Below are 14,168 nucleotides of genomic sequence, written 5' to 3'. Positions count from 1 at the left end.
TTAAATCACTCGTGAAATTAAATAAAAAAGATTGAGAATGGCATATATAATTTTTTGTTGCCACCCAAAATAAGAGAAGCCTAACATATTAGTAACATTTATTTATATATTTTAACTAGAATGTGATACGCGCACAGATATGTTAATTATTTGTTTTCTTTTTAAAATTTTTTTGTTATGTTTTGTAGTTTAATGCTTTGTCTTTGTTTGTTATAGATATATTTTTAATAATTTGTTTTTAAATTAACAAAAGTGATTGTACATTTTTTCTCTTTTTGGTTCATTGTTCATTTATGCAATTAATTATTTTTCTTAAAGTTGATTGTTTTGCGTTTGTTTGGTAAAATGGTTTGATATTTACTTAGTAAAAAACGTTAAGAGTCTCTAATGGATGCACTTTTTTATTTAATTTATACCAATTGGAGTGTGTGTAAATTATGTGTGGTAAAAAAATTTATAAACTATTTTTATTATCTAATGTTATTCTTCTTTTCTGAGTCTCATAGTTAATTGAATTCTCTTTGTGAGCTTAAGAGATATGTGTTTGTTTATCTTTTTTTGGTTTCTATTTAAAACTTTTGAAATATATGAGCATTTATGTGTTTGTTTAGTGGATGATACACATTTTTTTATCCTTATTTTTCTTTTGGCTAACAATTTTATACAATTAGTTGAGGTTTTTAAAGGGAAGATATTAACATTTTAAATGTTTTGCTGCATAAATTTTTAACTTTTATGTTTTTTGATGTAAGACCTATTTGTTAAATCCAAGTAGAATATGTTTTTAAATTATGTTTTTTGGTATAAATTCCCGATTTATCTTGAACATGTGACTTAAAATAGACATGTTCCTATTAAATTACTTATCTCCGTATTATTTTATTTTCCATTTGAAATATATTAAAAAAATTGAAAAACTACAATAAACTAAGACACAAATTATATGTTTTGTATTTTGTGTATAAGTAAAAGATGCTGAATAAAAGTGTGAAATATGATATATATTTTCTTTAATTTCTCCAAAATAATATATTAAATTTTTAAATAATTCATTTTTTAGCTAAAATATTTGTAAATAAAAATTAAAATAATCTAAATCAAATTAATAAATCATTAAATTAGCTGCAACAACACTCTAGTTAACAGTAGCCAAGCATTTTCTTGGATAATCGAGGCAACCATAAAATTTATTACCTTGACATTAAACATAACATGCTTGTACGTATCTAGTATACTGATGTAGCAGTAAATTTGGCGGTTGGCGTGAGTATTGAGTATTCTAGTATTTGTAGAATGAACTTTGATAGAAGACAGAGTGATCAAATTATAATCGAAACGCTCGAGATTGGTGCTTTGCTGGTCCGACAATGTTTATGATTTGACTGTATAAAATATAAAATCGACTGTATACTGACGTAGCAGTAAATTTGGCAGTTGGCATGAATATTGAGTATTCTAGTATTTGTAGAATGAACATTGATAGAAGATAGAGTGATCAAATTATAATCGAAACGCTCAAGCTTGGTGCTTTGCTGGTACGACAATGTTTATGATTTGAGTGTCCTTCATTATTGAAGTCTTTGTCTTGAATTATTGTATATAAGTATAGCTTAATTTGTATTTAATAAATAGACATTTTGATTTCACATACTCATATCTTAAAAAACCAATTTTGATATTTATATATTTTAATTATTAAATATAAAATTAATCATAAAATATATCAACTTTTATTTTATATTATATACTTTACCACATATACCAACAGAAATTAATTTTTAATAAATTTAAAAAATAATATGGTTAATGGGGTTGATAGCAGTAGATTTATTTTTTTGTTAAAACTAAATTCTGTAATTATTATTATGCTATTTTTTATATGTGTAAAGAAATTTATTCATTAATGAATGTAATTAAAGCAATTTGTTAAAAAAAAAAACTCGCTAAAATGATATTTAAAAAACTAATTAAAATTTGACATGTAAACAATGAGGTGACAGTATGAGAAGAGATATATATATATATATATATTTATATATTTTTTTGTATTCCAAGTATTTTATTCCATTACAAAGATGACCATCATTCATTTGATTAGAAAACTTTGACATGAGATCTTGGTTATGTATAGCTTTTATTTAAAGAACGCGAGTGGATCTAACGCGCTTAACATATTTTCTCTCTAGACAACAGCTTCGTTAATCTCGTTTGGACCTCTCCGGTCACAGGCGCTCATCGTCGATACTGCAATGGTCCCCCCCCTTCTTTTCCTTTGTGTTTGCTCTTCATGATGGATATGGTTGCGAAGTGAGGCTTGAAGACTCGACGGCTCCTTCTCCGGTGGTGCTGTGGCGTGGTTCAACCGACGCGGCGAGACGGTGCTGTGGTGGATATAACGGCGAGCGAACGAGAAGCTTTCCAGATGTTCCGGAGCTGCTTGAGGGCGCGGCGAACGAGATGTGAGAGGAACTCTGGCAGCTGGAATAGATGCTGCGGTGAAGTTGCGGATGTCGTCGCGGCGGCTAGGTGGGTTGCACTACAAGCTAAGGAAGTATCGTGGTGGTCGTCTCCGACCTATGCAGGTAAACAGTTCATCACAGCGACAGATGGATAGGTTCTCTTCCTTGTTGCTAAGAGGCTGTCTCTGTCTCCAGAGACGTACCCAAAGATATGAAGCCCGTAAGCGAACTAAAAAAAAAACTCTCATCGTCGCAAATCCATATCGTATTGAATAAATAATAACTATCATCGTTTCAATTTGTATAAAACAATAATAAAAATCATAATCTTAAAAAAAAATAACAAAATTTAAAACATAATTTTTCAGAGATAATAATTTTTTTTAACTAACTCCTTTTCGATAGATAAGATAATCTGCGACACACTAGATAAAATAACCAAGTCACTTAATATCTCCTGCTACACACTAGTTCTCACATTTTCTAAGATAAGAAAAAGATTTAGACTATCGTGAGATGAAATTATAGAGAATTATATACAATATTGCAAAAAAGTATATATTTTACTGTGAGATTTAAAATTTTTTTTTTAAAAAGTATTATATATATTAATAAGCGGCCAACTAAATTGTCATTAGTTCATTACTCTAATTTTTTATTAGTTAAAAATTAGGTCCAATATTTAACTAAAATCTATTGCTATTACCTATGCTAGTACTACTAATCTTGGGCCTTCGATTTCTTTTGTAAAAGCTGGACCCGTAGACCAATGCCTCTTATTGACTAACATAGGCACGGGCCTGTCTGTCTCTGGTTCCTTGGCCGGATTGAAGGTTCGGTTGGTATAATCAGACGCCGGTGAGTTGTTGAGGGGTTCGATTTTAGGTGGTGGTGAACTTACACTCAAATTTCGTTAAGGTGTCTCTTCTATTTAACTGTGGTTTCTTTTGACCGGCTTTGTTCTCACCAGGAGATTTCGAGTGGGGATCAGACCTCGCCGATTAGATTTGGAAGCTGAGGTCGGCTTTCGGCTGACATTGACGATCTTGCGATGTGCCCGCAAAGCTCAAATCTTATAGCCGTCGGTGAGGATGTCGATCAGCAAAAGAAACCTTTCAACTTTTTCTTCAAATTTTATCTCTCTTCTCCGACCAGCCTCATCTCGACGTCCGGTTTAGTTTGATTAATTTTACTTCGGTTATCATTTTATAAACCAGTTCCAATTTCCGGTTTGGGCGATATTTAATATAATATTATTATAAAAAAAAAAACTTTGACATGAGATTCGTGCTGCCCTAGCTAATGAATCTGCATTACTATTTGCGCTCCCATTAATCTGCATATAAGAGAACTCGGTATCAGTGGATATACTGATAATATCATTAAAATACATACCTGTTAGTATATTTTTGCATCCTGTGTCATATAATGTCCATGCAATTCCAGCTGGTTGAGACTGCGAGACCCATGAGGCATCAACGAAGCAACAGAGTTCGTTTGCATTCTGAATAGCTCCTTGTAGGGTATGGGGAACAGCTCTGTGATGCGTTGGATGATGATTCGACGTTAGAGCCTGAGTTTGAGAATCTTGCCTTTCTTGCTCCATAGCTTCCTGCCAAATTTTCTTTTGCCATGAGTGAAATTAGAGGGATTTAGAAGAGAAATTGGGATGATTCTTGCCGGTTACGCCAGAAATTTTATCGATCTGTGTCGAAAAGAAGAACTTAGAGAGTTCTAGGCGGTCGCCGTTCTTATCGCTCAGAAAGGAAGAAAGAGAAAGTCTTTTTTCGGAAATTAGAGAAGAGAGAAATACCTAAAGTTTATATATAGATATATAGATTCTTTAGTTTTTTTTCTATAATATAATTTCCAATAAACTTTGTCTCATGTTTCCAAATATTTAGTTTTTCTACTCCTATTTGAATATGTTCACTCTTTATTATATAGTACTCATATATATATATATATATATATTGATAATTGAATTTTCACAGTTTATTTGAATTAGATTTACTCATTTTTAATAATATTTGATTTTCATGTTAAAATCTATCAACATTTTAATTTTTTATCCAATTCTCCGTCATCAGAAAATGAAAACAAGTAGGGAATAATCGTAGTGGGGATATGCGTATATAGAAGGCTTAGATAGAGCTTCAAAAACATCTAAACTTCCTTCCATCATTTTGACTTTCGAATATTCTGTTCACCAGTTGAATACACCAGAGACCAACATACATTTATCTTCTTTGCAATCTTCTTTTCCACTTCAGTTATTTCATCACCAAATATCCATGTTTGTTCTCCATTTTCAAGATCTTTATAGATCCAATCAGGAAAATAAGCCTAATTAGCGTTGGAAGCAGTGGTTTCTACTATTTCTTTGTTCCTTTCTCCAACCATCTGGAGGAGATAACAAAAATGTTCTTGATAGCTCAGGAGCAACATTTCATAGCTATACACTTGAAAATAGCTCAGGTGCAATGTGTCATTGATAGTTCCTCTTGTAATTATCAATGACACATTATACGTAAAGATATTGTATACAGAAGCATACGTAAATATTGAAATAGGAGATAACAAAAATGTTCTTGATAGCTCAGGTGCAACATTTCATAGCTATACACTTGAGAATAGCTCAGATGCAATGTAACGTATAGTTCCTCTTGTAATTATCAATGACACATTATTGTTTTCTCTTTTTTCACAGAGCTTAGGAAAACCAAAGTCTGAGACTTTAGGACCAAAAAATTAATCTAACAGACAGAATATTCTGAGATTTATTGTCGAAATGCACAATTCTTGTTTTGCAGCATACGTAAAGATATTGTATACGGAAGCATACGTAAATATTGAAATAGGAGATAACAAAAATGTTCTTGATATAGATTGCAATTTTTTATTTAATAGACACAATATCTACTTCAAGAACGGAAGACAGGAAATTACAGTGAAAACAAAGATTATTTAAATTCTATTTCATTTCAGTAACCTAATATTTCAGTGTTAATTTATTGTAGACCCATTTATACTCTAACTTGGGCATTGCTTTATCATGTATAAAGTAAATCCCATTTTCTCTAGCGTCCCAAAAGTTTTTTTTACCATGACGAAGTATGAGACCACCACTTTTATATGCCATGAACTTTGCATGAAATCTGAAATCAAGTCCCTGCCATTAGTCACAACTGATCCTCGTTCCCGCAATACTATCATAAAAACTACAATCATAAGTTTTTCCAGGGCTCAAACGGTGGTAGCCGGGATCATCTTCATCGGATGTACAATGAATCCTAAGAATGTTATTTGACCAAGAGAATTCTTAAAATGTACAAAATTTTTCTTTTTGTTGGCATTACTCAACCCTATGCACAATGCAATGATAAATAGAGAACACGAGAGACGATTCACTGTTTGATTGATTGATGTGCTCTTTAGTTTCAGGAGTAATATCATATCACTGATATGTATATATAGAAAATAAATATCCTCATTTATACCGAGGTCCAGATTTATATGTAATAAAGTTGTATTGACGACAAAAAAAAATCTGTAATAAAGGTGTATATATATATATATATATATATAATACTCTGCCAATATCCAATCATACAATTAAATGATTAATATATATATATATATATATATATATAAATACATTACGAAAAGATTAATACATCTCAATTATGGAACGTATTCTAAATACTAAATATGGAGAAGAATGGTGAATTGGTGATGCTAGTGACTTTTTAGTTCGTCATCTAATAATCAATATGGATGCAAATAAATACTCACTCTCTTCTTTTAACGTCAACATCTACTACATTATTATTATCTTTTCAATTATATCTTGCTTTAAATTTTTTTTTTTTTGGTAAAATAATCTTGCTTTAAAATTTCTAAGAAATTATTATAAAATCCAATATTTTCTGAATTCTTTTTACATTTCTTGCCTTAAAGAACTGTTTCCTTACTACAAAAAGAACTGTTTTCTTTGTAGTAAGAACTGTTTTCTTACTACAAAAAGAAACAAGGAAAAGATTAGAGATGTGACTGAAAGTTCAAATATTTACGAAATAATTTTTCATAAATATTAGTTCGTCTTTAAAAGTTTCAAACAAAAGAAGAAAGAAACGACATGGTTAGTCAATTCTTCCTTTTTTAAATTGCTTTTTTTTTTTTGACGTCTTTGTATTGATTTAAAGCCCAAGCAGGCATTACAAGTTTCCAAAAAAAAGCCCATACAATTTACTTTGGCCCAATAAACCCCAAATCGTTACAACGATAAGATAATGTTTGCTGCATGAGAAACACGTGTCATACACGTGTGGGACAAAGAAAACTGAAGAGTGGCCACCGCAAATCTCGCCGGAGGGTCCGTCGATATCGAACTTCCGGTGAAAGCTTTACAAGCTCCTCCGAAAATCCGAGCAGCTAATCTTCGGAAAACGCCATCCTCTGCAAAGCAGTTCCAACTGAAGCTTGAAAATACTTCACACCACCGTAAAATTCTCCGCCGATCATCACATACACATGATCCTAAACCCATTGCCTTGAAATTCAAAGGCTTTTTATGAAGGGTTGGAAGGAGATAAAACTCCCAGTCAGGTACGATGATGCCGAAAGTAGAGGTAGAAGATTCTTCTCATCACCATAAGAACTTGGCTTTGCCGCTGCCGCATGAAAAGATGAAAAGCAAGCTCTAACAGAGGAGATCCGGTCAACTCCGGAAGATTAATCCGAAATCAGAAACTCCTTTGCTTTTATCACTAAAGAACCCAATCAAAACTTCTTCAACACACAAAGAGAACCATCGCTCAACGAGGTATATATATTACTCTTCGGGGAAGAAGAAATGATACACAGAACAAGCAAACGAAATCTGAAGTCGGAATAGAAATCCGTTCAACGGAAAATTTATTGATCTGACTAGAAGAAATATGAAACAAACAAAAGGATCTTACTAGTCAGAAGGGAAATCCGATCGAATCGGAAAACATTCCTTTTTTAAATTGCTAAATTTATTACTTTGAAGTTAACTTCAGCAAGGGATAACCCTCCACCTCACAAAAACTGTCAAATGCGAAAAAGAATCAGTTTCTGTTTTACTTGCGAAAGAAGGTAAGAGTAATATTAGGACATATGACGATGGCCTTTCCTGTGGTCGGCCACATGCCTCACTTGAAAGTCTTTCTCCTTTTTTTTTTTTTTTTTTTTTTTTTTTTTTTTCTCAAGCTTAATGTAATGATGCATCTGTTGTAAAAACAATTTTTTTTTCTCTTGAATATAATTTTACATTCAGTTAAAAAAAGGTAAAAGTAATTTTATAGAGTTATGATTCCATATGCAGACTCCTCCGGAGCTTGGAAAGTCCGATATTTTCCTGACAAAGCGGAAAACCGAAATAAAGTCAAAGTTCTGGTCCTCGTGGATCCTGGACTGGAAGATCTTTAAACAAATGTTTTCTGAAATATGATTTAGCGTTTCTTGTTTTCTTTTAAAAACGCTGTCAAGAACTTTTTGAAACTCTTCCTAAAGCTTCAACCGAGATGCCATTTTTCCTCCTGTTGCTTCTTTGATAATTATCTATTCGATTAGTTTTCCCAAATGTTTTTTGTAAGTTGTAATATGTGCTTATTTGTGTGATTTTCGAAGAATATATATTTATACTTGTCAATAAAATTAAAAAACATCTAAAAGAAGTTTTGAAGACTATGGAAAATGGTGGAAGGCGATTGTTTTAGGTAATTAGCCATGAAGAGAGCACATGTCAGACATGGAGAAGCATGAGAAGGTAAAGCAAAATTGATTTCAACAATGTGGCAATGTACTTTTAGTGAAAAAACTGTTGTGAATTTGTAAATGGGGGCGTGTAACTAAGGTAGATTTGTAAATGGTGTTGTAACGGATGCAAGAAGAAAATAGTAAACGTAAAGATCACACACAGATTTAACGTGGTTCATCAACGATGGGTTGGCTACATCCACCGACAAAAGGAGACTGATTTTATTACGGAGACAGAAAGTTTCAGAATACATCATAAATTAGGATAACATGTTTATTTATAGCATAAACCCTAGTTAACCCTAATCGCAATTGGACTCGTTCACTTAGGCCCATGTAAGAACCTTCATGCAGAAATAGCGGCCCTAATGCACGCAGACTTCTACATTGCTCATGCAGGCTGTAGTCTTCCACATCAACTTACATAGCATGTAGATCTCGACATCAGCTTTAGGATGCAGAACGTTGCACTCAACTATTTGCTCAAACAGATTGTAAGCTTCAACATACAGCGTGTAAACTTACACAAGCAACCTCAAGACGCAGCATGTAAGCTTCAACATGCTGCAAGTATCCTGCATACTTGATCACGCAGGCTGCATGCTGGATCCTGCAGCCTGTATGATTGATCGTGCAGCCTGCACGCAACTGCACGCATAAACGCCAATGTAGTCTGCATGCATCTGCACGCATCAACGCTAGAAAGCTTCTACGCTTCAGGATTCAAGGCATACCAACAAATCTCCACCTTGACTTGAATCCTCCAGAAAACTTCTACGCATCAGGATTCAAGGCATATCAACAAATCTCCACCTTGACTTGAATCCTCCAGAAAACTTCTACGTATAAGGATTCAAGGCATGCCTACAAATCTCCACCTTGACTTGAATCCTCCAGACAGATGTATCAGATGCACCACAATTGTAACCAGATATACCGGACTTCTCCTTTGCCTCAGATTGTACGACATGTACCAGATGCACCATCATGGTGCCAGATATATTGGACTTCTCTAACGTCTCAGAATGTATGACATGCACCCTCACGGTGCCAGATATACCAGACGTTCATCATATCAGACATACCAAATGCACTCTCATAGTGCCTGATGTATTGAGAGAACAAGATGTTCCTACAGACCAGACCAGATGTCTTTTGGAAACAGACACTCCTTTAGCACCAGAATTTTGTTTGGAATCGGATGTCCTTTCGGACCAGACACCCTTCAACAGACTTAGATAGTCTCTGTAGAACCAGACTTTCCTCACCACGCTCACATATATATGCCTGCGGAATCAGACGCCATACACCGGGCTCAGATGCTTCATGCATAATCAGACGCTTTTCACGGAGTTCAAATGCTTCATGCGAAATCAGAAGAAACAGACGCAGATCAGGTACTTCCTGCAGTACCAGCCGCCCTTCATAGAGCTCAGATGTTTCATGCAAAACTCAGATGCTCTTGACCGAGCTCAGACTTCATGCGGAATCAAACGTTTTTTTCAGAACCAGATACTCCTTAAAGGACTCAGAGTCGCTCTGCAGAACAAGACTCCCTTCACTGGGCTCAGTTATATGCTTTTTGCAGAATCATACGCTCTTCACCGGATCAAATACTCCTTGCAAACTAGACGCCCTTCATAGAGCTCAGATGCTTCATGCAAAATCAGACGCCCTTCATGGAGATCAGATATTCCCTGCAAAACCAAATTATCTTCACAGAGCTCAGATGTTTCATGCGAAAACAGACACCTTTTACCAGGTTCAGATGTTCATTGCGGACCCAGACACTCCTCACTGAGTTCAGATGCTTATTCTGGACGCAGACACTCCTCACTGAGTTCAGATGCTTTATGCAGAATTAGACGCTCTTCAACGAAGTCGGATGCTTCATACGGAATCAAACGTTCTTCTTTGGAGATCACATACTCCATGTAGAACTAGATGCTCTTCATAGAGCTCAGATGCTCAGACTTTATGCAGAATCAGACGCCCCTCTCCGGGCTCACATGTTCACTGTAGAACCAGATGCTCCTCAATGAGTTCAGATGCTTTATGCAGAATCAGATACTCTTCACCGAGCTCAGATGTTTCATACGGAATCAAACGTTTTTCTTTGGAGATCACATACTTCCTGCAGAACCAGATGCTCTTCATAGAGCTCAGATGCTCAGACTTCATGCAGAATCAGACGCCCCTCTCCGGGCTCAGATGTTCACTGCAGAACCAGATGTTCCTCACTGAGTTCAGATGCTTTATGCAGAATCAGATGCTCTTCACTGAACCCAGATTCTTCATACGAAATCAAACATTCTTCTTTGGAGATCACATACTCCCTGCAGAACCAGATGCTCTTCATAGAGCTCAGATGCTCAGACTTCATGCAGAATCAGATGCCCTTCACCGGGCTCAGATGTTCACTGCAGAACCAGACGCTCCTTAGTGAGATCAGATTCTTTATGCAGAATCATATGCTCTTCACCGAGATCAGATGCTTCATACAGAATCAAACGTTCTTCTTTGAAGATCATATACTCCCTGCAGAACCAGATGCTATTCATAGAGCTCAGATACTCAGACTTCATGCAGAATCAGACGCCCTTCGACTAACTCAGATGCTCATGAGAAACCAGACAGACACCCTTCATAGGCTCAGATGCTTGCAGAGCCAGACGCCCTCTCAACGGGCTCAGATGCTCCCTGTGGAGCCAGAAGTCCCCTCAACGGGATGAGTTGCTCCATGTGGAGCCAGACGCCCTCCCAACGAGCTTAGATGCTTCCTGTGTAGCCAGACTTGTTTTAAACAAACTCAGATGCTACTGCGGAGCTAGACGCCCTACACCAGGCTCAGATTCTCCATGCAAAGCCGGACGCCCTTCTACAGGCTCATATGCTTCATGCGGAGCCAGGCGCCCTTCACCAGACTCAAGTGCTACTTGCAGAACCAGACGTCCTCCCAACAAGCTAAGATACTCCCTGCAAAGCCAGACGTCCCCGCAACGGGATCAGATGCTTCCTATGGAACCAAACTTTCTTCATCAGACTTAGATGCTTCCTGCAGAGACAGACGCCCTTCCAACGGGCTCAGATGCTCCCTACAAAGCCAGACGCGTTTTAAACAAACTCAGATGCTACTGCAGAGCCAGACGTCCCACACTGGGCTCAGATTCTCCATGCGAAGCCAGACGCCCCACACTGGGCTCAAATTCTCCATGCGGAGTCAGACGCCCTTCTATGGGCTCAGATGCTCTATGCGGAGCCCGACGCCCTTCTACGGCCTCAGATGCTCCATGCGGAGCCAGACGCCTTTCACCGGACTCAGATGCTTCTTGCAGATCCAGACGCCCTTTCAATGGACTCATATGCTCGATGTAGAGCCCGACGCCCTTCACTGGGCTCAGATGCTCCTTGCAGAGCCAGACAACCTTCACAGGCTTTCAACAGCGCCACCCACAAGCCTTGTTGCTTTAGCAACGCTTGCACCTTGATCTGTCAGAGACTGAAACTGTTCTTCCCCGTGAACTTGTTGATACTCATGTTTAACCCAGACATCTTCTTGCCAGACGCGAAAACTCCCAGAACCTGGCTCTGATACCAGTTTGTTGTAACGGATGCAAGAAGAAAACAGTAAACGTAAAGATCACACACAGATTTAACATGGTTCACCAACGATGGGTTGGCTACATCCACAGACAAAAGGAGACTGATTTTATCACGGAGACAGAAAGTTTCAGAATACATCAGAAATTAGGATAACATGTTTATTTATAGCATAAACCCTAGTTAACCCTAATCGCAATTGGGCTTGCTCACTTAGGTTCATGTAAGAACCTTCATGCAGAAATAGCGGCCCTAGTGCACGCAGACTTCTACATTGCTCATGCAGGCTGTAGTCTTCCACATCAACTTACATAGCATGTAGATCTCGACATCAGCTTCAGGATGCAGAACGTTGCACTCAACTATTTTCTCAAACAGATTGTAAGCTTCAACATACAGCGTGTAAACTTACACAAGCAACCTCAAGACGCAGCATGTAAGCTTCAACATGCTGCAAGTATCCTGCATACTTGATCACGCAAGCTGCATGCTGGATCCTGCAGCCTGTATGATTGATCGTGCAGCCTGCACGCAACTGCACGCATCAACGCCAATGCAGTCTGTATGCATCTGCACGCATCAATGCCAGGAAGCTTCTACGATTCAGGATTCAAAGCATACCAACAAATCTCCACCTTGACTTGAATCCTCCAGAAAGCTTCTACGTATCAGGATTCAAGGCATATCAACAAATGGAAACCCTTCGAGTCTTACTTACATCAAAATAGTTGTTGATTGGTTATAGAAATATAAAATACATCTGAATATATATTAGATGTGATGTAAATTTGGTCGTTAACCGCTGGTGGTTCCTTTTTCTTCTATGTTTTTTTTTTCTTTTTATATTTCCTTTTTCATTTTACGATAGCATAAAAATTAGTTTTTCTATCCGGTCATGCATGCATTCGTTCCTCGACGTGGTGAGTTCCGATGTGGTTCATTATCGCCTATCCGTATGGTTTGCACGCGGTTGTCAAATATAGCCATTCTCACTGGAATGGAAGCACGGACTTATGTCCACGTTGGCATACTTTGTTTCCATATTTGTCGTCCTCTGCGTCATTACACCAGTTTCACTGTGAAGATTTCCATCACAGAAGAAATTGATGTGTCAATGAAAAGATATGAGAAGCAACATATGGAACTGTTCTCGTCTCCATCTTTTCTTCTTTGTGTTACTATGTTGGTTCATAACAACTACCTTTCATCTCCTCTTTGGAGCCTCCTTCTGGTGTCCATCACGATGGTGCTGCCGGTGTTATGTTTCTGAGATCGTTTGGATTTATTTTTTTTCAACCAAATTACTGAATTTGGTCAAAAATTGAAGCAGCATTCTCAGCAAATTTCATTATTGTTAGGAATCCCAGACCGGGAATTAGTGGTTATAGAGTTAACGAAGAGGGTCAAGCATATGATAGAGGATTAATGTTACAAAATTAAAGTCATTGTTTTTAGAGTGACAATGATACATTATGATTGGTAATCATATTGTTGATTGTTCAGAGCTATATGCCTATATACAAAAGTATTGAGTTTTGTAATGCGATGTGCAAATTAAAATTTTTATAAAGAAAAGATAGCCATACATAATTTTTGTTCTGATCGATTAGAGATATTGGGACATCATATCCCTTAAGTTTAGCTCATCAAGCAATTGATTTGTCTACTTGCCTTTGTAGCATTATTCTGTATTGATTAGGTAGATTCTCTTACTTAGAGTATATATTCATGTACGTATGTGTTAATGTAGTTAAGAAAAACTTCTCCAAAATTGTTGTTCGCTGTATTTCTTCATGGTATCAGAGCCTGAACAATTCTAAAAAAAAAAAAAAACAAATAGATCTCTTTGATATTTTCCTATTCAAACACGAACTGATTCTCAATCATGATTGACAATACGAACACGATGAACCTGATTTCAGACGGGATTTCAACAACTACTCTGACCTCAACCCCGATGAATACAAACTTGAAGCCAAAATCGACAGAACCTGAAGTTGATGGAATGAATCTGATTGGTGTAACGGATCTGACCTCGACGACAGTGAACCCAAACCCAGCGCTAATAGAAGTGAGAATGGTTTCTTATCAGCAGGTTCGATCTTGATTTAGTGTAGAAGTGGTTCAGAAAAGCAGACTTGCATTCTTCCTATGAAATAATAGAACCAAATGGCATAGATTTCAACTATCTAAAAGCTTTATCACTTAAAGAGAAAGTGAAAAGCTTACACTTAACATAATCTGCAGAACCTGGAATTGTTCTCACCATGCTGCAGATTTCTTCAAAAAGATCTAAATGATCCATAGGATGTTCTGTAGAGACTC

The 14,168-nt window shown here is 36.6% G+C and overlaps 1 long non-coding RNA gene and 1 pseudogene across 1 annotated transcript; one reads left to right on the top strand and one right to left on the bottom strand.

Annotated features, from left to right (window-relative positions):
- Positions 1 to 2,063: 2,063 nt before the first annotated feature.
- LOC112084609 lies at positions 2,064 to 3,895 on the top strand. The gene is made up of 3 exons (XR_002898285.1): positions 2,064 to 2,582; positions 3,213 to 3,317; positions 3,430 to 3,895. It is a non-coding gene; the product is annotated as an uncharacterized LOC112084609 (long non-coding RNA).
- Positions 3,896 to 5,451: 1,556 nt separating this feature from the next.
- Positions 5,452 to 5,915, bottom strand: LOC112084487 (annotated as a pseudogene).
- Positions 5,916 to 14,168: the final 8,253 nt, after the last annotated feature.

This window comes from Eutrema salsugineum, unplaced genomic scaffold (assembly GCF_000478725.1).
Source record: "Eutrema salsugineum unplaced genomic scaffold, Eutsalg1_0 scaffold_4, whole genome shotgun sequence".
In the NCBI taxonomy this organism is placed as follows: Eukaryota; Viridiplantae; Streptophyta; class Magnoliopsida; order Brassicales; family Brassicaceae; genus Eutrema; species Eutrema salsugineum.
Note: the sequence above shows the minus strand (reverse complement) of the source record. Positions and strands in the feature narration are given on the sequence as shown.